General features: G+C 38.1%; 1 long non-coding RNA gene across 1 annotated transcript in view; it reads right to left on the bottom strand.

The window, feature by feature from the left end:
* Positions 1 to 21,163, bottom strand: part of LOC140505910 (uncharacterized) — an 81,907-nt gene extending 60,744 nt beyond the window's left edge. Inside the window, exons 1-4 of the long non-coding RNA XR_011967703.1 lie at positions 21,103 to 21,163; positions 17,041 to 17,168; positions 14,691 to 14,847; positions 7,989 to 8,212 (exon numbers count right to left, since the gene is read on the bottom strand). This is a non-coding gene — a long non-coding RNA (uncharacterized lncRNA). The remainder of the gene's footprint in view (positions 1 to 7,988; positions 8,213 to 14,690; positions 14,848 to 17,040; positions 17,169 to 21,102) is intronic.
* Between the last annotated feature and the right edge of the window lie 423 nt (positions 21,164 to 21,586).

Below are 21,586 nucleotides of genomic sequence, written 5' to 3'. Positions count from 1 at the left end.
AAGGTTTAGCCCAGTCCATTGGATTGTGGCAGGAGAACTCTCAGATCACACAATTCTTAGGTTTGGAGCAAAGAACTGGAAACTTAGAGAATGCTTGTACATCGGAGAATAGTTGAACAAATTATGGCATAAGAATAGTGATCAGTTTCAGAGAAATCAGGAAAGCAATTAATTCAATAAAAACAACATTGTAAAGACAGACAACTTTAAAAGACTTGGGAATTTTGATCAATATAATGATGAAGAAAAATTCCAGCAGATAGTGATGAAGCATGCTACCTACCTCCTGTCAGAGAAGAGATGGACTCTGGGAACAGAATGAGACATATATGTATGTATGTGTGTGTGTGTGTGTGTATATATATATATATATATATACATACATGTTAGTATATATATATTTGTACTTTGACAATACAGGAATTTATTTTCACTAATTATGCGTATTTGTTATAAGAGGGTTTTTTTAATGAGAAAGGAGAGGTAGCAGGAAGAAAACTGAAAACAAAATTAATTTTTTAAGGTGTGGTTCAAAGTAAAATGTAAAGATGGCAAAATACCGTATTTGACAAAATACTGAATGAGAATGAAGAAGAGAGGTATATCTCATTCACATAGGAGAATGAGGGAAGTTTTCACTGAGCTGTACTTTGAAGGAAGGGTAACATCTACAGGCAGATATAGACAAAATACAAGTCAGGTATAGAGATTAGGCCAGGCAAATGAAGGAGCAGAAGAGAGCAGGATGTGATTGGGGGTAAAACCAATAATCCAGTTTGGTTAGAAGGTAGAGAGACTGAAGTCATGTGACAGAAGACTATAAAAGTAAATGGGAGCCATATTGTTGAGGATCTTACATGCAGGACTATGTAAATTGCATTTTATTCTAAACACAATATGGGGCCACCAAAGGTTTTTGGACAGGGAAGTAATCTGGTCAGAATTGTGCATTAAGAAGATTAATTTGGTAGCTGTGTGAAGAATGAGATGAGGCAGTTAGGTGGTACAGTAGATAGAGTACTGAACTTAAAGTCAGGAAGACCTGTGAGTTCAATCCTGCCTCAGACACTCACTAGCTATGTGACCCTATGCAAGTCACTTGAGCGATGTCTGCCTCAGTTTCCTCATCTGTAAAATAGTGATAATAACACTTTCCTCCAAAAGTTTCTGTGAGGATTAAATGTAAAGTGTTTTGTTAACCTTAAAGTGCAATATACATGCTAGCAATGATGATGATAATGATTGATAGGAGATGGGAAAGATCAGGACCAGATGCATGATTTTATTGGGAACTTCCAAGGGAAGAAACCCTTGCTCCCAATGCAGATCAACAATTTCTCTCCACCAATTATAGTCTTAGATCATTGACAGGAGCACTACAAGGTTGAGTGACTTGCCCTAGACTGAAAGAAGCAACACATATCAGAGGCAGAACCTGAATCCAGGTCATCCTGGCTCTGACACCAGTTCTCTATTCTCTACACCATGCCATCAGTTGTAGAGATATAATCTTTATTTAGAAAGGAGGTGGTTAGGGTCTGAACTAAGATAACAAAAGAGATGGGGAAGTACAGAGTGCTAATTAGGCATCAGGAAAATCATTGACCATCAGATCTAGATCAACAAGTAAAGCCAGAAGCAGATTCATAGACTGGGAGAATAAAAAGTCACACTGAATGGTTAGCTCAATTAAGGTGAAAAGTAGGTTCAGTAGGACTGAGGAAGCAAAATGGAGAGATGACTGAGAGTTTATAGGTAGGCGGAAAAATTTCAGAGATGAAGAATTTTAGAGATGGAGAGGTTGAAAGTGACAAAAAATGTCCATAGTCTGCTCAGACTAGTGGGTAACTTAAGTTAATTGGAACTGAGAGCATTAAAAAGATCTTTGGTGTGGACATTGAAATATTGAAATTACAGGGGATACAAATATAAAAGTGAAACAGTCCCTGAAATCAAGAAACTTATGTTTCTTGGAGAAAACAGGGAGACAGAGACAGACACAGAGACTAGAGAGACAACAAAAGAGATGACTGATAGGAGACAGAGAGGGAGGGAGGGAGATAGAGAGATACAGATATGTCCATATATAAGTATGTAAGTGCACGCACACAAACACACACACACACACACACACACAATGAATTAAAGGTAGTTTGGGAAGGGAGTGCACTGATCCCTTGGTGGATCAGGAAAGGCTTCATGAGTTCATGTTGCAGGACTGTAGCTCAGGAGAGAGACAAGGGCTGGACATATAAATGTGGGAAGAATCTGCATGTGGATAATAACTGACTCCATGGTGGCTGAGGAGATCACCAAGTCAGAGACTAAAGAGTAAAAAAAGAAGAGAGCCCTGTGACATAGATGATGAATGTGAAGGAGACTGAGACGAAACAATCAGATAGGTAGGAGGAGGAACAGGAGAAAAGAGCATCTCTCAAAAAGAAAGTATATGGCGGGAAGGAGGGGTTGAGTTGCCAGCAGAATCAAATACTGCAAAAAACTGAAGAAAAATGATGATTGAAAAAGGTAATTAGATTTGGCAATTAAGAGATCGTTGGTGTATACAGGATCTTATTAATAAATATCAGCATCATAAAATTAGAAGAGAAGCAAATCATATGCCTTTCACAACTATGGGTTAAAGATATAGTCTTAACCAACTGAGGAATAGAAGGCAATTACTAAAGATAAAATAAATAACCTTGATTACATGAAACTTGAAAAGTCTATACACAGAAAAAAAGTAATTTGCCTAGGATAAGAAGGGAAACGGCTAAGCAGAAGCAAGAGAACATTGTACACAGTAATAGCCACATTGTCTGATGTCTAACTTTGATAGACTTAGCTCTTCTCAGCAATGCAAGGATGCAAATCCAAAAGACTCACAATGGAAAATTCTATCCATGTCCAGAGAAGGAGCTCTGGAGTCTGAACACACATGGAAGCAGACTATTTGCTCTCCTTTTCTTTTGCTGTTTTGTTTTGTGTCTTCTTTCTTGTGGTTCCTCCCATTAGTTCTAAATCGTTTTACATCATGACAAATGTGAAAATATGCTCAATATGAATATGCAAGTACAGCCTACATCAGATTGAATGCCCTCTTGGCAAGGGGGAAGGAGAAAGAGGGGGGAGAAAATTGAAAACTCAAAACCTTATGGAAGTGAATATTGAAAACTAAATAAAATAATTATATTTTTAAAAAGAAGGGAGATGGTCAAGTGGAGGTAAAAGTCTTTGTATCAAATTTCTTAGATGAAGGTTTGGTAGTAAAGACATATAGACAACTTATATATTCAAGAAAAGTCATTCCTCAGATATATAGTCAGAAGATATGAAGAAACAAATCACAAAAAAATTACAGAATATTAACAACCATCTGAAAGAATACTCTGAATCAATAAGAGAAATTCATATCAAAACAAATTCACATCAAAACACCACATTCCTCAAATTGGCAAAGATTAAAAACAGCATAGTTGATTTTGGAGGAATTATGGAAAAACAGGGCCACCAGTGCATTGCTGCTAGAGTTATGAATTAGTACAAATTTTTTGGAAACCAATTTGGAACTATGCAAAGAAAATGACTAAAATATCCATACCCTTTGATCTCCTCCTCTCCATTATACTACTAGACGTAGACTCCAAGGAGGTCAATGATAAAGAGAAAGTTTCCATTTATACCAAAATATATCACCCCTTTTATGGTAATAAAGAACTGGAAGCGTTGTAGATACATATTGACCGTAGAATTTTAAACAAATTGTAGTTCATGAACTTAAAAATGTTTATGTGATGTAAAGAAATGACAAACATGATGACTATCGAGAAGCATGGAAAAAGTTACATGAACTGGTGCAGAGTAAAATAAACAGAGGCAATAAAAACAATATACACATTGACTACAATATAATGGAATATATATTATAACAATATAAATGGAAAGAACTATAAAACAATATAAATGGAAAGAACAACTATAAAACAATCAAAAGTCAATATTGTAAGATGACCATGAATAAGTATGACTCTAAAGAACATGGGAGGTCCATGCATATAGCACATTACATATATTTTCAGACTTTTAAAAATGTATTGACCAATTTTCTTCATTTTCTTTTACTGGTCTCCTTTAAAAAATATTGTTATATGGGCTGGTTCTCTGGAAGGGGATGCAGCAGAGATACTAGGAAAAATCATGGTAAAAGGAAACACAAAAGACATTAATACTTTTTTAAAATAAAGAGATCTTCAGTAACTTTGGAGAGGCAGCTTCAATTGGGTGATGAAGTCTAAAGCCATTTTGGAGAGAGTTTAGAAGAACATGAGAATATTAGAAGCAAAGGTACTAAGTGTAGGTGACTTCTTGTTATGAGTTTGGCTAAGAAACAGAGGAAACAATTAGGACAACAGTTGGTAGAAATGGTGGGATTTAGTAAAGTGTTTTTGTTTTTTTAAGGATAGGAGATATTTTTGTGTGTTTGCAGATAGGGCAGGAACCTGTACAAGGGGAGAGATTAAAGACAGAGGAAGATGATTGCAAGGGAAGGTGAAAAGGGAAGGGTGGGGAATCTACTGGCAAAGACTGAAGGGAATAGAATTAAGGGTGTATATGGAGGCAAAGGCCTTAGTGAGGAGAAGAAGTATCACTTCATTGGAGACTGGAATAAAGAAGGCCATTGTGGGGAATGATGTCAAGGAAGTGAAAGATGATGGTTCATGAGACAAGAAGGAATGCTCTCTCTCTTTTTTTTTTTTTTTTAAAGCTAAGAGCCAAGTACTTCATTTAAAAGGACTGAGATGTTTTGAGAGACTTGAGAAGAAAAGAGAAGTCTTGAAACAGTTACTGTGGAGAGTGAAACAGAGATTCGGGAGTAAAAGAATTGTCCTGCTGCAGTTAGGGTCTAATCAAGATTGGAAAGCAGTGATCCCAGCTCCATTCATCCACATATGAATAGGAGCAGAGGAAACAGAATTTGGGGTTAATCTTGGTCTGGTCATAGCAAGACATGAATAGTAACAGATCAAGAGAGCAAGAGATTTGAGAACAGAGGTAGGGGAGGGTTGAATCAGTTCACTAAGGAGTCAAGATCAGAAGGAGAAGAGATTATAGCCAATTCAGGAGTAATGGCTTGGCACAGAGTAAGTGGTATAGGGATTAGAAGTCAACAAAGACAAAGGATAGGTTCAGAACTAAGGCACAGAGACTGTATAAGTGATTGGGATTAGATAAAGGAATTTCAGCGTTCTTGATCATGGAAGGAGAATACTTGTGGGTGACAGTAAGATCTAAAGTATGGCCATCCTTTGGTGCACAGGAGATAGAGTAGAGGAAGAACTGATTGTGCAGTTGAATAGACTGAGAAATTGGCAACATACTTGAGACATCACATTATCCTGATGGATATACACATGCATACTTGTGTGTATTTAATATATACATGCACACATATCTTCTATCTGGATTGGGTGAAAAGTTTGGATGGAGTGAACCTCAGACAATATCATAGCTGAGTGATAGAGGTATGGGGAACTTTAGTAGTTACTGATCATAGGAAGTAGGTGTTCCAACTCCACTTCTGGGAGCACAGAACGCCACATGTGAGAAAAGTTGCAGCTATTATTGGAAAGGGTGGCCAGGGATGCAGTATCATCAGGTAAGAGTCATGTCTCTGTAAGAGTCAGAAGACAGAAAGAGCAAAAGAGAAAGAGGTCTAAAGCAAAAGGAAATTTGTTGATTGTAGAGCAGGAGTTCATTAGAAAGAAGCAAAAATCTCTGTGCCCAGCAACTTTCACATTTGTAATATGGTAGCCAGAATGGATTAATTCACCAACAAGGGAATGGACTAGGTTAATGACCATCTGGTTTAGGTACCAGAGAGAGTGCCTATAATTAATTAAAAATTTGATTTTCTGATTTATTGATCAGTCTCTTTTGAGTCTGGCTAGCTTGAATCAACCCACCAATACTTTATCACCCCCATGGTTAACCTGATGAAATTTAATTTCTGAACCTACAAGGCTAAGGATCCCTTTGATAGTGGTGACCCAGTCAAGGGCCATGCTATGATGCCTAGACTGAAATTAACCAGATGGATTTCTCCTATTCAGCATAGTAGGATTTGCCAGAGTTTGTATTTTGTTGGTACAGCCAATAAGGTGCCAGATTCATCTCCATGTCACAATAAGGCATCACAGTAGGACTTTAATAATAATAACAACTGTAATTTGCATGGTATCCTACACAAGTGTTCTGCATACACTTAAAGGTGAAGTGGTAGAGTGGAAAATGTACTAGATTTGGACTCAGATCACCTGAGTTCAAATTCCAGTTTTGTTACTTCTTTGCCAAGAAAACCCCAAATAGGATACAGAGTCGGACATGACAACACCAAAAACAAGAAATGCGATGTTAGGAAAGTCATTTCCCTTCTCTCTAGCCCAGTTTCCTCATCTATATAAGGCAGTTAGATGACCCAACAGGTAAGAACTCTGGAAAAGGTGTCAGGAAGACCTGAGTTCAAATTCCATGGCAGAAATTTGGTAGCAAGTCTACTTGCTAGCCTGGTCAAGGCGTTAAATCTGTTTCAACTTCAGTTTATCTATAAAATAAGTAGAATAACAGCACTGGGTTATTGTGGGGGGATCAAATTAAATACCATGCACAGTGCTTTGTAAAGCACTATTTAAATGCTATCTTTAAAAAAATAATAAAACAAGGAGCAGGTGGACTAGATGACTCCAATGGTCATTCCATCTCTAAAGCCTAGGATCCTAAGGATGCACTTGGATTTTTAATTTGTACAACTAAACCCTTCATTTGAATTTTTTGATTATTAACCCATCGATAATCAAATGACTATAATAATGATGAAATTAAATTTATCTAACTACATTGCGTCTATATTATTTACCCAACCAGGATGCAATTACAATTGTTCCCCAAAGTCAATGCAAAATGTAAAGATGGCTGAGGTGAGAAGGGGGAAAAAGAAGCGTAGCACATTCTTAGTTCACTGAGAAAAGGTTGTATCTAATTGCACGATGAGTTTAAGTATAAAATAAGCAAACTCCATCTTGAATTTATCTTTCCTAGAGCACCAAAGCCTAGGTATTAGGCGAGGATTGTACCAAGATACACACGCCAGATACTGTGTGTAACGACAGAATAAACAAACTCCACCTTTAATATAACTTTCCTAGCTCCCCAAAGCCTAGGTATTAGGCGAGGATTGTAACGAAGATACACCCGCCAGACAAAAAGCCCCTCTTGTTATTAATGACTGGTGGAGCCCCAGTGTAATCAAAGGGCACAGCTGCCGTGATATACGGGCAATGACAAACCTCCAGATCTTTGCTTTTCAGCGCTACAAACCCAACAGCAGAGAACTTCCAGGGTTGTATATCTGCAAGATGCATAGCACAAGATAGGAATATAGCGTCTGGAAAAGTATTGTTATATGCCCCACGTACAATCATTCTCAGTATGACTCCAGCGCATTTTTCACCATTTCAGAACTCTCCTTGCTGTTTGTAAATAGCCAGTTTCCAAGTAGAGATTTAAAACCTTCCAACTGCACCAGTTGCTGCAGCCAGATTGGGAACCTGGGGGCTGCCCGGCTCAGGGTGTCTGCGAAGCTGCCTCGGGAGATTCATATCCCCTTTTACGGTGATAGGCAGCATCAAAGGAAGGAATCACCTCCAGAACACACCCGAAATCATTTTTATTTTGGTTCCTAGATCATGCCAAGATGATCTAAAGGGAAAACTCAAACATCGCTCCCAAATGAATTTGACAGAAAGGAACTCATAAGGACAATTCACGGGTGTTTTTGTGCATCTTTTTCTCTTTCCTTCTTGAACTTGTGACTAGTGGGTGTAGGTACGATTTTGCTTCTTAAGAACCCGAGGAATTCAAGTGGAAACCAGGTCCAAGGTAAACAAAGACTGGCCCACCCACTCGACGCAAGGTTAACTTTGGGTGCTTACCCAGGTGTGAATTCCAGTTAGGCGCTCCAGACCTCGTCGCTGTCCAGGTTTCCATTAAGAAATAAAGCGAACAACTGCTCTGAATGGACAAGGCAAGGGCTTTTACCAGATCAATAGCAAAGACACGTCCATGCACACTCAGAGGAAGTCAGCCAGGCTCGGTGACCTTTTCATGAACTTTCTAGGAGATGGCAGATCATTCAAAGGGGCAAAGGTCACTGTTCCTGCTGGTCACAAACAAAAATCAGATTTAGCAATGTAGTGAAAGATTGGAAGCACTCCCCTCTCACTGCTTATACGAACAAAATACTGTTTATGGTACGTTGTCTAACTAACCGGGAAGAAGAAACTGCTTTTTTCGTTGACAGCATCTGCTGTTTACATGTGTTTACTGGGTTTGGAGTATACTAACTTAATCAAGCATAACAAGACTAAATATGTAATAAAAAGACTGGAAAACTCCCGTTAGGATGGAAACTACTAAGCTGCCTAACCTACTACTTGTGGCCAGAGATGGTTATCAGCTTCTGATCTCCAGAGCCACAACACCGCAAGAACCCTGTGCCTGAAGGACAAGATAACAGCAAGTTAAGGGCAGAGCTTCAGCTATAAATAAATTATATAGGTCATGGGGTGGAGGGTGGCAGGGAGAGGAATAAAAGCTTTGTGTCACTCCTTTCTGGGCATGGCCCTATCTCACAAGCAAACGGTGGGGCCATTCATCTCCATCTCCGCTGGAGAGAGGCAAAAGGTTTGGAGGAGTAGTCATGGTTAAAACCAGGAATAAGATGCATTTTGGAAAAAAAAAAGCATCTGGGGAACTGATGGCACTCAGAGTTCTGCCTTTTAAAAATCTGAAAGCTGAGGAGATATAGAGAGAAAAGTGGGTCCTCCCTCCATTTTTCATTTTTTTGCTGTTTTCAGATAGAAGAAAAGTTGCCATTATCTGACCAGCAGGGTTAATTCTAGAGGTATAAACTGGCCTTTTCTATCACTAGGAAATCAGGCAAATACCAGCAAATATTAAATTATTATGTCCTACAAGTGGAATACATTTCAACCTATTTAATTAAGAAACTAAAGGAGAAAAGAGGAGAAATCATCAAAAACCAAAATGTTCTGCTTTCTTCTGAGATTACAGAACCAATAGGTGATTTTACAGCTGAAGAAACTGAGGCCCAGAGAAGCACTCTATGTTGCCCTGGGTTACACAGAGAGTAAGAAGCAGATCTGAGGTTCAAGGCTAAGTGCTCTGACTCCAAATATGGCCCTTCATCATACCATGAAGTTAAGGGGACCCCACAAACCTCTAAAAATACTAATAGTGGTTGCACATCTTAAACATAGGGTAAGATGTGTTTAGGAATGCTCCCAGTCTTTATGTACCATGTCAAAACCTCCCTGTGAGAGTAAGGAAGAAGCTATGACTTTCTCTTTGTCTGAGGACCAGGGTCTGAATTCCAGCTCTGTTACTATCTACCTGACTTTGGCCAGTCACTTAATCTCATTGAACCTCTGTTTCCTTAGCTGTAAAATGAGTCAGTTAGAGTAAGTTATCTCCAAGGTTACTGCTCACTTTAAATCTTTGAGTATTAATAAGCAAATCATTCAAGGCACAAATCAGATAATCAGTGGTAATCTTAGGGAGTGTCTGAGCCCCATATTATTAACTGTCTTGAAGATCAGTCTCCTTGTGATCTCATATATAATATTGTTTCTAGAGAAGCAACTGTTTCCCAAAATGTTATTTCAACTAATCTCCTAGAGGTTAGCATAGTGGATAGAGTGATGGATTTGGAGTCAGGAAGACCTGAGTAGAAACCTGCCTTAGACATTGACTAGGTGTGAGACCCTGGGTAATTTAACCTCTCTTAATTGCTCTAAGCTTCAGTTTTCTTAGCTGTAAAATGGGAATGATAATAACACCTATCTCATAAGGTTATTGGGAGGACCAAACAAAGTCATATATGTAAATCATTTCACAAACTCAAAAATGTCATATAAATGGTCCTTATTTTTGGAATTGGTTAATGATGTCAGGGTATGGTGTGCTGACGTATCATTCTTACCTTACATATTTTTTCACATAAAACTTTTAGCCAGGAAGGCAAGAAAAAACATTTTTCTATGTACCAGTTTTCTCTGTACATTATTAGGCCAGACATCATGATGTAGGGGAGAGAACAGTGAACCTAGACCTGGAATATGAGTTCTGTCTTTGTCACTAAGTAGTCATGGAATCATGAATATGTCCTTTCATTTCCATTTGCCTCAGTTTCTTCTCTGCAAAGTGATGGAGGTGGGCTCCAAAATCATTAATGTCCCTTCCCATTCTAGTATTCCATGATCCAATTTTTTTTTTTAATCACAGACTTGTATAACCAGATGGCATGTCATAGTGGATAGTGTGTTTGCCTGAGAGAAGATTTTGGTGCAAATCTCCGTTCTGGCACTTGCTTGCTGTTTGACCCTTGCAAATCATCTAACCTCAGTGTTTCAGACATAGACCCTGTCTATTAAGAAGAGTTGTTATCTACTTCAGTAAAAAAGAATTTCCACATTAGGAATTCTCCCACAGATTAATCACAGATCCTTCAGGAGTTCTTGTGGTCACTAACATGAGCAAATGTCACTGTCTCCTGAGGATATTCTACTATTATCTATAAAACTTAAGTGCAAAGGATGGTCTACTGTGGTCACAAGGTAGCTAGAAGCAAAGAGAATTTGGGCAAATAAGATTTATCTACTATGTCAAAATGTAATATATCCCCTTCCCCCACCCCCCAAATGAAAGCAATCATCTGAAGTTTACATCTTTTCCTTAGGTAAATGGATAGCCACGTGATGATCAGAACTTCTTTCTGGTTTTGTTTTATTATTATTTTTTTTAAGTTTGGGATATAAAGAGAGTACAGAGGAAGGAACAAGAATGAGTTACTAAACTGGAAAGAGAAAAAAACAAATGAAAATTTTTTCACCGCAGGAATACATGCCAAGCCTCAGCATTTCACCTAAGATAGGATGTTACATGATTATGCATTCCAAGTCTCCTTTGGGTGAACTGTGACAGAAGAGGGATTGAGCTAATATGAACATAAAACTTGAGAAAAAAACATCAACAATAACAGCAACATGCCATCCAAACATGGCAGCTTTTTTTCCCTTTTTGCTGTAAGCATCACTAGGGAAAGATTGTAGCTGAAGAATGAAGGTTGACCTTAATTCATAAGGAAAAATGGTAAAGTGAATTTCAACTCAATGTAGCCACATTTTAAAAAATCTGACTCGTAAAAGACAAACCTTTAAAATGATTTTTAAGCAACCTCACCCCAAAGAGGTCAATGACAGAAAGAAACATATATGACAAAAGATGAATAGCAACATTCTGTGATGGCAAAAAATTGGAAACAGAATGGGTGTCCATCCGTAGGGGGATGTCCAAGTAAATTGTGACATATGGATGTAAAGGAATCTTGGTGTACCATAAGCAATGATTAATATGAAGAGTTTAAAAAAACATAGAAGACTTTCCCTTCAAAAGGATAAAAATGAACCAAGAAAACAATACACATAATGATGACAATAATGTAAATAATGACAAGGCTAAAAAGCAGTTGCTCTCAAGTGAATTGTAATAGCCAATCTTGATCCTGGGGAAGTGATAAAGAAATAATAGACCTTTCTCCTCTCAGTAGAGAAGCAGAGGGGGAGAGGGCACTGTGGGTGTTGAATAGGACACATGACAGATGTGGTTGCTATGTCAGCTCTGCTTAAATATTTTTCATTGTTATAAGGAAGGAAGGGTTCAGTGAGCTGGTAAGGGGTTAAGAGGAAATGACTGGCATAACATCAGCTCATGTCTATAAGTCAGATTTATAATTCTGTATATATGATAACAATTCTATACTACATGCAATACGTAATAATATCTATATAGTGCTTTAAGGTTTGTAAAGCAACCGTACAAATATTATTTCATTTCATCCTCATGATAACCATGTGTAATATGAATGTATTTTCAATGAAATTAATGTATTTTAATGGTAATTTAAATTTTTATTAAATTTATTCAATTTAAATTTAAATGTAATTTTAATGGTAATTTAAAATTTAAATTTTTCCCATTCGTTAATAGGCCTATGTGACCTGCTTAAGTCACATGGAAGTCTAAGTCACATAAGTTTGAGTCACATGAAGCCTGTGGTGGGAGGAGTTTGCTGAACAGGTAGAACATGAAGGGATAGAGCTGTAGCAGAGCTGAGAGGAAGTTGATCAGATTAGTCAGAACTGAGGGAGAGAGAGAAAGCAGGCAGCTGGCTGTGAGTGAGTGAAAGAGCTTGTTTGTGATTTTGTTTAAGGGAGCCTGTTTGTGATTCGCTTAATGGAGCTGCTTTGTGGGAAGCCTGGGGGGGAAGGCTTGGGGATGGTGTTGCCCTCTGCATCGTTATTGTGTATGGATTTCTTTGTTGCTATGGTGGATTTTGTTTTCTGATGTTGGGATTCAGCTTTCTGGTGTTTGAATAAATGTTTTTCTTTTCACTTCTATATAGAGAATGCATTATACTTTGTGATTCAGAACTGCACCAGTATATTCATAGCTGCCTTTGGTACTGTGAATATTGCCTTGGAGATACACCATGGGAGACAGGTACTATTATTATCCCTGTTTTACAAGATAAGGAAACTGAGGCAGACAGAGTTCGTGACTTGTCGAGAGTCTCATAGCTAGTGTGTGTCACTAGATCTGAACTCAGGTCTTCCTGGCTCCAGCTCTATAGCCACTCTGCCCCTTAGTTACTGGTGGAAGTATTTTCATGAAAAAACTGGTCCCCAGTTAGAAAGCAAAACTCTCTTTACAATGGGCTGAGAGTTGAGCTCCCAAGCCCACACTAAGAAAGGTCTCTCTCTCCTGGGTTGCTCCCATTGTACTCTCATGCCACAAACAAATGGACTCCAGGCAACATGAAGACATGGTCAATCATAGTTGTGTATGAGAAACAACATTAAACATAGCAAATATATTCTTTAAGAAAGTTTTTTTAAGTACAATTATAAGGCAGAGGAGGGAGGGGAGCCCCCTCCATATTCCTCTTGATTAGTTTTTTCTTCCTGTGTTTCTGTTACTGGAGCAACATCCACAATAAAACCACACAGTTACACCCCTTCCAAATGGTCACCTCTCATGGTCTTAAGGAAAGGAACTTCAGATGTGCCAGACTCTAGCTGCTGCCATGGTTAAGGCTGCAATTATTCAACAACCAGCACTGTTCCCCTCTTCTCTCCTGGTTTTCTCCTTTTTGTTATAGTTCATTTGTTTCAGCCATGTCCAACTCTTTGTGACCCCTTTTGGGATTTTCTTGGCAAAGATACTGACAAAAATGATTTTCCATTTCCTTCTTCAGCTCATTTTACAGATGAGGAAATTGAGGCAAACAGAATTAAGTGACTTGCCCAAGGTCACACAGCTAAGTAAGTATCTGAGGTCTGGATTTGAACTCAGGAAGAAGAGTCTTCCTGACTCTAGTTCTGGCACTCTATCCTCTACACAACCTAGTTGATGGTTTTCTCCTTAAGAATCCCCAGACTTGAAAAACTCTACCCTCCTATCTGAAAACAGACTTCCCATTAGTTTTATTTCTCTCCAAATTGGGAAGAACTAGAAATCCCAGGGATTTTTGTGGCCAGCCAACCCCTTGTCAGAGGGTGATACATTGACCTAACTACAGAAATAGATATAAATATAAAAATTATAATACAGCATAAATAAAATAAAATGGTCTTTTTAGAAATAAGCTTATTGAAGGCATGGCTGCAGGGACTATTTCTTATTTAATTTTAAAATTTTCTCTCCCCAGTATCTGACACAGAGATTCCCACATAGTAGGTACTTCATGTTTATTAAATGAATGCTCAATATTAAATTTACAAGAATATACTGAATAGTTGAGTAATCTTTTTAAAATGACATTGCTATTTGATTAAGAAAGTAAGGCATAAAAATTTAGCAGTGTATTGACCCCTTTTGTCACAGTTTTTCTTTGACTCTTTAATCACAGAGTAGACAGTGGGGTTCTTAATCTAGGGTCTATGAATTTGTTTTTTAAATATTTTGTTAAATGCATTTCAATATAATTGATTTCCTTTGTAATTTGATGGATTTTATCTTATGGATTTAAAAATAATATTCTGAGGAGGGACTTGTCTTCTTCACCAGATTGCCAAAGAGGTCCCTGACACAAAAATGATTAAGAACCTTTGGAACAGAGGGAGTCATGCTCACTCTTGACCAGTGTAGCTCAGATGTAAGCACACTGAGGAAAGCAGCTCACATTGAAAGCATTTTGTTTGCTGGCACCAGAAAAATCAAAAGCTAAACACAGTCCAGCATAAGGTATGAAAGGAATACCCCAAGATGCTGTTTCTCCTTCAAGGTCAAGCTCTGACCCAACTGCATACACCATACAACGTGATGTCAGCTCTACAACTGGATAACATTCCTTTTGGGGATAGGGCCTTAAATGTTGAGAGAAGAGGGAAATAGCAACATGGTACTGAACAGATTCTGGCCCAACTTATCACACATTTGGCTTCCTGCAAGGCATAAATCCATTATCTTCAAAACTGGGCTGCTCAAGTTACATGCATTCCTACTAAGCAGCTGCAGATGATAATTCCCACTCTACATAATTTACTTTGAAGTACCTTAGAGATATGATTAAGCAGATGATTGGCTCTATTATCTTTTCTCCATGAATGGTCTGTGGATTTCAGTGATTTCAATCACTGAATAGTTATTATTGATCTGGGTTCTTCAAAGATACCTGTATTCTGATTCACAATTCCAAATAATGAGACTCTCCTTTAAAAAAAAAAAATCCAAAAATAGGTTACTTATGGAAAGACAGTAACAACATGTCTTAACACAGGCTTTGGGAGGTTTGAAATATCAAAAACCCATTACAAGAAAACACGGAGCTCACAAGAAGACAGTTAAGCCAGTCAGTTTTAATAAGATATAAGGATAAGTAGGTGGCACAGTGAATAGAGCACTGGCCTTGCAGTCAGGAGGACCTGAGTTCAAATCTAGTCTTCAGACATTTACTAGCTGTGTGACCCTGGGCAAGTCATTTAACCTGAAATGTCTCCAAAATAAAATAATAATAACAATAAATAATGAGAAAAGATACTCATCCATTGAAGGAGTAGTTGGAGAGATTGGATACAGGGTAGTCTACTTCGGTCTTGAATGGAGTTAGGCGTCCTATGGGGGCCCTCTCCCAAACCAGTCTAATCTGGTGTTGGTGTTGCTGTTGTTTTTAATAGGGTTTTTGTCTGGGTCAGCAGAGCAAAGCATTGGAGGAAGGAAGCAAGGAGCCTGGCCTTGAGGTCTGGCTTTGCTTCAGGCTAGTGGGGGAAACTTGTGAGGAACTGGCTTTAAGTCAATATCCAAACTCCCCATCTTTGGGAAAGGGACTTTGCACCTTAATGGTGGTCTTATTCCGACAGAGTGACTCAACTTCTCTGTGGCTCCTCCATTTAGCAGGATACGGAGGCTACTGGGGTTGTTACATAGCACCCCTATATCAATCACCCAGCTGTGTTTCCTTTTTCCCAGAGAAATCTTTCCTCTTCATGGCCACCTTTGTCAATGGTTTTAAGCTAGATTCTTTTGAAATAGTTTTATGAGCCAGAATTAGGTTTCCTGTAGTGTGAAGAGCAGTAAGGAAAGACAGCACACATTGGCATTGGGGGCGGGAAGGGGTGGAGAAGGGTACAACTCTATCCTTTGATCGACGAGGTTGTTGGTGTGACTGCCCTATGTGGCTTCCTATTGCCTCTAGGATAAAATATCAACTCCTCTGTTTAACTTTTAAAGCCCTACATAACCTAGCTTTCCAGCCTTCCTGAACATTGTTCTCACTCAGTACTCTGCGATGCAGCCCATCTTCTTTCTGGTTGTTGCTGCTAGTACTCCACCTTCCTTCTCCATGCCTTTACATAATTCACTGCCAGTATCTGGAACAGGCTTCCTCCTTACCTCAGCCTGCATGGAGTCCCTGCACGATGCAGCTGAGGCACCATTTTCTTACTGCCTGAAAACTTGCACCTCCAACTCATCTCAACTGCTAGTGCCCTTCCTAGACTCATACTGTCTTATATTTAATTACTTTGTATATAGTTGTACTTATTCTCCTTATATTTGTGGTGCCTATATTTTTATATGTTCTTGTCTCCTCCATTAGAATGTAAGCTCATTCATTCTTGGAATACATATATTTGGCAATGAAATGATACTTGCCAAGTGATTGGCTTCCATCCAGTCTGGGGTAGGGAGAGGAAAAGAATTCCTAGAGCAGCATACTTTCCTTATTCCTTCAGTACTAGGCCATTGTGGGATAAATGAATTGGAAGTTTTTGAGAGAAAATCTGGTCTAGCTTTCTGCCTTCAAATAAGGAAATGTCTTTCTTTTGAAAGTTTCACATGGAAAGATTCTGTCTGGTTTGAATGCTTCATTCTCCTAAACAAGTGTACTATGGACTTCCAAGAAATAGTCATCAGTGATGTGACACATGGAAAATAAATAAATAAATACATAAAATAAATAAAATGCCTTAATGTTTTGGTTTTTTAAAACTTCCTGTAATTAAATTCTCCTTTGGAAAATGGGAAAGCTGCCCCAACTCTATTGATAAACTGAGAAACACAATGACAATGGCATACAGACCACGAGGATGTGAGAATCTAGAATGTCTAAAGGATGGGGAGGAAGTTGGGGTTGGTCACCTCCAAACAGTCATATTTAACCAAAAGAAAATACTTACCCAAAAGTCATATTTAACCAGATAGTGATACTTAACCATTTTGATTATGGATGTTTATTACTTTTTCTCTCACAGAAATAAAACAATTCCCTCAAATTTTCCTTCCTCCAACTTTAGGAGATTTTTTTTGCAGCAGTAAAATAACCTCTCCCCGGGCAAAGGTGTTATAATAAATATATATTATAAAGTTATTGAAATAAATTTAGTTTTGACCTATTCTGTAACTTACCCATCTTGCCTCTTCTGTCATTTTTGGTTCTCTTGTCTCAACTGCCTTCCATCCATCTCCAGAGGCTCTGGTGATATAAAGTCACCCAAAGAATTTAGCTTTTATGGATTCAGAAAGAAGAGGACGATCTACTGAGGATAATAAACAGATACAAAGTTGTCACAATGAAAGCAAATGCAGCCGATATAACCCTTAGTGGCCTCTTTTGTAAGTACTTTCATTTTTCTTCCCACAATGACTGAAGCGGGAACCTTCGCAGTGCAACAGAGCTGTTTTGATTTGCTCAGGAAATGGTTAAGTTACTACAGGTTAGCCCCGTAAATTCATGGAAATCCTTGCATTTGTCTCCCACATAAAATCAATTTGAGTCATTTGTGTAACTAACAACTCAGACCAGGACCAAGGCATGAGACAAATATCTTCTTTTCTCCAAAATTACCTTCATATAGGACATTATCATTGTTTTCTCCTGAAAAGGGATTCAGATTTCATGAAATCTGCCTATAGAGTCACTAAAGAAAAGGACAAATTTTACTTTTATTTAAGTAGACACAAAACTCCAGCTTGGTTAACTTTTTATTGTTTTTGTCGGGGGTGGGGTGGGACAGGACTATAGGGAATGTTTAATAAGCTCAATTTGTGTAGGGTTGGGGGGGATATAAAGAGAGGCAGCTTGGTGTGGCACTGGGACTGGGGTATTTTTGTAACACAGACCACCGCGCCCCCTCTCCCTACACCACAAGTAAGTCATTTATTGGCTCTGAGCCTCAGTTTCGTCATCCATATAATGGGGATAGTAATACCCAGTAATAAATACTCTCAGGATTGCTGTAAGGCTCAGATATGTGAAGTACTTTGTAAACCTTAAATTAACATTTCAAATTCAGCTTTCTGTAAACAACCCAAAGGTAAAATTACTCCAGTCTTCTCAGTCACAGAGGCAGAGAGCAATGAAGAACCACATTATCTTTACATCAGTAATGCAATAAATATTAGGTCAGTTACAGATATTTATATTGACTACCCACCATATGATATTAGTATATTATTGTACAGGTTATTTTTTATCAAATATAATCATATATTTCATCAACAGCTGCTGAGTCAGGTTGTTGGGGGTGGGGAGGAAGCTTTACCATCCAGTGCATCACAAAAGTCTGAGTACAGTGTCCCAAAAGTGCAGTTTTAAGCTGTAATAGCTTAAATAGGTTCTGTATTAATATCCCTATAAAACTTTAATAGCTTAAAACCACACTAAGACTTTTGGGACACCCTGTATAGCTTTCAAATGGAGGCAGAAGCTTCGTTCCAAAATGGGTGGTTTTATAATTAAGTAACTTTCTTATTTTACAATCAAGTCACTACAAGACCAAGCAAGAAAGAGAACCTGAAGCTCTGATGTGCAGTACAGTAGTTGGTTTGGTTTTTTTATCTCATCCTGCAACTAGGTATTTGCTCAAAGCTACTTAAAAGGTTCTAAGTACGAAGTTGAGGAATAAATAGAAGAGAAGGAGGAGGAGGAGAAGAAAAAGGAAAAGAAGAAAGATAGGAGGAAGAGAGAAAGAGAGGAGAGAGAAATAAGGGAGAGAAAAAGAGGGAAAGAGAGAGGGAGGAGAAGGAGGAGAACAGAGAAGGAGGGAGAGGGAGGGAGAGAGAGAGAAAGAGAGAGAGAGACAGAAAGAGAGAGGGGAGAGAGAGAGAGAGAGAGAGAGAGAGAGAGAGAGAGAGAGAGAGAGAGAGAGAGAGAGAGAGAGAGAGAGAGAGAGAAGGAGAAAGAGGGAGAGAGAGAGAGAATAAGAATGGAGAGCCAAGAAATTCCTAGACTTGAGAGAGGAAAAGAGTCTTTTGTATTCTAATTTCAAATTGAGCTAAATTCATCACAAACCACCCTGAGACACTAAAGCTTAAGAACACCAACCAGCCTGTATCAAGTCATTAACCTTTTAGGACCCACTCAAAGCAATGTTGTGTGACACTTTATTAATGAATGCTTTAATGTGATATATAAAAGCTAACAAACACCGACACTTGCCGTGATTCATCAAATTTAATACTGCATCAAACCTTTCAGTTTGAACACCAGTGATTTTTAATATCAGAACATCAAACAGAAGTATTTTGAGTCTTTAAGGTAGCATATTTTCATTGTCTCTTTTTATCTCCCCCTCTCCCCTCCCTTTCTCTCTTTCTTTCTCTGTAGCTACATATCTCTGTGTCTCTTTGTGTCTCTGTCACTGCCACTCTCCATTTGTGACTCTTTGTCTCTCTATCTGACTCTGTCTCTTTCTCTCTCAGTCTCTATCTCTGTTTCTCTTTGCCTCCATCTCTTTCTCTGTTTCTGTCTCTGTGTCTCTCAATTTATGTCTCTTTGTCTCGATCAGACTATCTCTGCTTCTGTCTCTGACTCCATCCATCTCTCCATTTCTGTCTCTGTTTTTTGTCTCTCTCTGTCTCTCTCTTGGGAATCCAAAGTCAAATCAAAATTCCAAAAGGCAAATAAAAGGAATACCATGTGGGCAGCCTGCCTTAATAACACTGGGTAATAGTTCATAGACTCTTTCTAGAAGACCAAGGGAACTTGTCCTCTAACAAACAAACATACTTGCTCTTTAACCCACACATTGTCTGTAGCAGTTGCTAGGAGGCAAGAGACCCTATTGTAAAACTGCTGGGCTTCTTGGCTCTAGGCACAGGCAAATTCCACAGTCGAAAACCTAATTAAAAACTTCTAAAATTCCAGGCACTGTTTTACACCATGACCTTTTTTTTTCCTTGGGCAACAAATATTTGTGAGCACTCCTTATTCTATAAGCTCTTTTTTTTTTTTTTTATAAATACTGTACATGCATTTTCTCACTGAATTTCAGAAAGCTGCTCTTCCGTAGAGCAGGTGACTCAACATAGACTAAATCTACATTTCCAGACTCCTTGGGTCAAAATTTTCAACAGACTATATCCCTTAACAGATATTTTACAGAATATTATATTAATATTTATTAATATTTATCAGGAGAAAGAGAAACAATAGTAAAGAGAAAGACAGTTTTGTAGAAAATTTTTGAACATTTTGTTGTTTCAATTTAAGGACACCTCATTTTTTTTTTCAAATCCCCATTTAGGTGTCCAGTGTATAATATTACTGGCAATTACAGTTGCAGAGGTCAATGAAATATATACATGTGTGAATGTTCATTCATGATACATTCATACATGATCATGTCTAAACTAGAGAATTAGGTGGAGAACTAGAGTTTTTGTTGTTGTGTTTGCCCTTCGTTTTGGAACAGGAGCATGACATCAGGAAAATGATGACATGACTTGCAGTTGACTTCGATTTGAGTGAGTCTTTGTAGAATTAATAGGAAAGAAAACCTTTCCTAATGGACAGAGGTTCTTAATTATTTTGTATCAGGGACCCTTATAGCAGTCTGATAAATTCTACTGATGATCCCTTTGCATAATGCTTTTAAATGCATACGGTTAAATATATAGGATTAAAAAGGAAACTAGTTACATTAAAATACAGTAAAAATATTTTTTAAGGCACAAGTTCACAGACTCACGGTTAAGGACCTTTGCCTTTCTGAGTCTGTCAAGATTCCACCTTCAGACTGAATAAAAGGCTCCTCACAGAGATAACTACTGGGAAAAACTGCTTCTATGTCCTACTTTCTGTGTTCTGATCCTGACAAACTCTGTCTTCTTATTCAATGTCTAGGTCATGGTCAGTGCCCAATACATGTTAAATATCTGTACCTGTAATAGAAAAAACCTCTGCCTAATAGTTCTTTTGTAAGATAGAGCTAGAGGCATATAAATTATGTCACCAAGACTATCTACCATATCATCAAAGGAAAACTCCAATGGATTATTATCCTTTTCTATTCAAATCATTCCTTACATTGACAAGAAGCTTTGGAACCTTGGTTCCTCTTTATATGTCTGTCAGACCAGTTATCAGCATCATCATGTCATATTTCACAAATGAAGGAAAAGACATAGAGAATTGGCTAATGTCACATAATGATTGTGCAGATCAAAGCAAGTCAAAAAGCTACTGACCGCAGGATCTCCAGAAATCTCCAAGTGTTTATTATCACCATTGAAGTCAAGTAGAACCTGTCAAAGTAAATTTTTTCGATTGATATTGATTGGTGAAACAAAAAACATCTTTAAATCTAGAACATAGCATGAATGTCCTTCTTACTTACAGTTATATTTCATTTTAAAAAACACGGTGGTCCAGGACTGGGCTAAAGGGGCAGTCAACAAAGCAGTGAAACTAAGAGGTGGGGAATTTTAGGGGCTCCTAAGTGGTGCAAAAGATGGAGCACTGAGCTTAAGAGTCAGGAAGACCTGAGTTCAAATTCAACTTCACATACTTGCTAGTTGTGTGACTCTGGGCAACTTAACCTCTGTCTGCCTCAGTTTCTCCACTACAAGATGGCTATCATGGGGTTGTTATGAGGATCAAATGAGATAATATTTTTAAACTACTTATCACAGTATAAGCATACAGTAGGTGCTTAACAAACATTCTGCCGCC

The sequence above is a fragment of the Notamacropus eugenii genome, chromosome 5, assembly GCF_028372415.1.
Source record: "Notamacropus eugenii isolate mMacEug1 chromosome 5, mMacEug1.pri_v2, whole genome shotgun sequence".
NCBI lineage: Eukaryota > Metazoa > Chordata > Mammalia > Diprotodontia > Macropodidae > Notamacropus > Notamacropus eugenii.
This window is presented reverse-complemented; position numbering and strand designations above follow the sequence as displayed.